General features: G+C 42.2%; 1 pseudogene; it reads right to left on the minus strand.

Moving 5' to 3' along the window:
• The window catches only part of LOC114007119 (mast cell protease 3-like), a 98,324-nt pseudogene extending 97,294 nt beyond the window's left edge, over window positions 1–1,030 (minus strand).
• Window positions 1,031–2,365: the final 1,335 nt, after the last annotated feature.

The following is a 2,365-nucleotide window of genomic DNA, read 5'->3' on the forward strand; positions in this document are numbered from 1 at the left end:
ATATATAATATGTATATAAATAATTAATTTTTTAAAAGCTGTCAACTTAGAAACAAACTGTGGGCCTAGGAAGATGAAGTTACTCACCCGTGTGGCCAAATGGTCAAGCCAGACCGTGAACCCAGACTGCCTGACTCCAGAGCCCTGTGCTCTGACTGCTATACTACAGTTGCTACCCAGCAAATGGAAGGGAGGAAGGAAAGACTAAAAGAAGGGGGAGGGAGGCAGGGAGAAAATTCATCAATTCTCTTAAGTATTTTTCTCTCCTTTGATGAGAGGATATTGTGGAGGTCAATAACTGGCTCTTTATTCACTTGAGAACTCCTTGAAAATGGGCAAAAGACATTTATCGTTATGTGAATAGGAATGTGACTCCTGGCATCCTCATATTAGATGAGCCTTTGGGTAACCCCTCATATTAGATGAGCCTTTGGGTCAGTTTTGCATTGGGCTTTCCTTTTGAAATACTTAGATCCTGGAGAAGCTGGGCGGGCTGAGTAATCAAACCAAAGTGGTTGTTGCCATCCTGAAACACAAGAGGGCAGTGTTTCAACAGGTCTGAGGAGTTCGAATGCATCATAAAGTATGCCTCCATTATCTTCCGCAAAGAAGCCTGTTTGACTGATTATTTCAGCTCAAGAATTTTAGAGTCCAGGGGAGGATGCATCTTAATGACTCCAGGGAACGAATCAAATTAAACACATTATCCAGGATTTTCTTCCCCAGCCTCCTCTCACCCGCCTTCTCAGCGCTTCTGTCTACTCAGTCTCGTGCCCTGAATCATCCCCTTTGCAAAGATGCAACCCTTCCATAGAAGGATGGGCCAGAAAAGGCCTCAGCAACTTGTCTTGGTAGATTCTCCAAGGTCACCTTCCAGCAGGACAAACATGAGAATTGTTGAAAGTTGTATGTCCAGCCGGCATGTCTGCACCAGAACAGGAGAGTCCTTGACAGGGAGCAGGCCCGGCTCCTGACACCTCACTAGAGACTCGTTGTGATCTACACACTCGCCTAGGAGCTTCACCTTCATGAGCTCTTATTGTTCCAAAACCCTTGCAAGAAAAATAATGTTGCCATTTTGCAGACGAGGAAACAAATACAGAATGGTTTAAAAACATGCTCAAGGTTGCAAAGCTAGGAAGTGTAGGGCTGAGATTCCTACCAGAATGTCCAGCTACAGAGCCCAGGACATGGCATCTTCCTAAAGTCAAGCCCGGCTTCTCTTATTCTTGTAAGTATCCATAACATTAAGTAGATACAATAATTTCTGTGGGGAAGTGGAGAGACTAAGAGAGGCAGGGAAGAGGGACAAACTTCTTTTTTGGGCCCCTTAAGTGTAAATTTCTAAGTTTTATTCAGCTTCTATCCTTCCAGCTCCTGAAAAAACCTGGCATTTAGAGGATGCTAAGTGCTTTACAGATCATCTTAATTACATTTAACAAAACTTTGTGACTCCTTGGGTTATTTGACAGATTTCCTTAAGAAAGTTCGTTTCTGCCTCACCTTTATTTATTTATTGAAAGGTTCTTGCTATAAGGCATATGTGCTCGTCAGAAAGACAGAGAGAGACAGAGAGACAGAAAATAAAAAATTACTTCCCAGGGGGTATGGTCATGCCACAATCCCTTCTCCTCCATTCTCCTCTCAGGATCTTGGGCACGCACACACACACAAGCCCAGCAGGAGTTTAAGCCACTGGGTCTGGGACTCAAACTCTGGTCGACCACATGGGAGTCCAGTGACATAGCCATTAGGCCAACTGCTGGTCCCCTCCCTCACCTTTACACAAGAGTTGTTTATGCCCAGCCTTTTGTTAAAACACCCTTAGAAGCCCACAAGTAAGTACCATAATTGATTTCTTAGCTTTATTCTCACAGATAAGAGACATAAATGATTTTTTTAAAAGGCAGAATTAACTAATCAATCAAAACAGGCAGCTGTAATCTGATTTTAGAGCAACGTGTGTGCTGAGTTGGCCAAGGAGAAATAATTTTCTATCACAGTGGGATGACATGCAAATGAAATTTAAACTCCAGGCTCCCTTGCTTCACAGAATGTCAGAGAGGTGCCAAGCAGAATGTGTTTATGAATGGAAAAGCCAATGGTGTTATATTTTCTCTCAGGTTATTCTCAATCTCATTTTCATAAGGAACAAAATAGTCCTAAACATTTTTAAATATTTCACTCCATATGGCCCAAATCTCAAACTTAAAAAACATCTACCAACTGTCCACAGAAAAGGTTCTTTAAAGTATAGTCAAGAATCAATTTTATTGAGAAATCTGCTCATAAAAGTTTTCCTGGGGTAAAATACTGGCTGCCTGCCCCACAGTAGAGCTGAATCTGTTATAGCAAAGGTTGGGTT

Source organism: Tupaia chinensis, unplaced genomic scaffold (assembly GCF_000334495.1).
Source record: "Tupaia chinensis unplaced genomic scaffold, TupChi_1.0 Scaffold000126_2, whole genome shotgun sequence".
NCBI classification, from domain to species: Eukaryota; Metazoa; Chordata; class Mammalia; order Scandentia; family Tupaiidae; genus Tupaia; species Tupaia belangeri.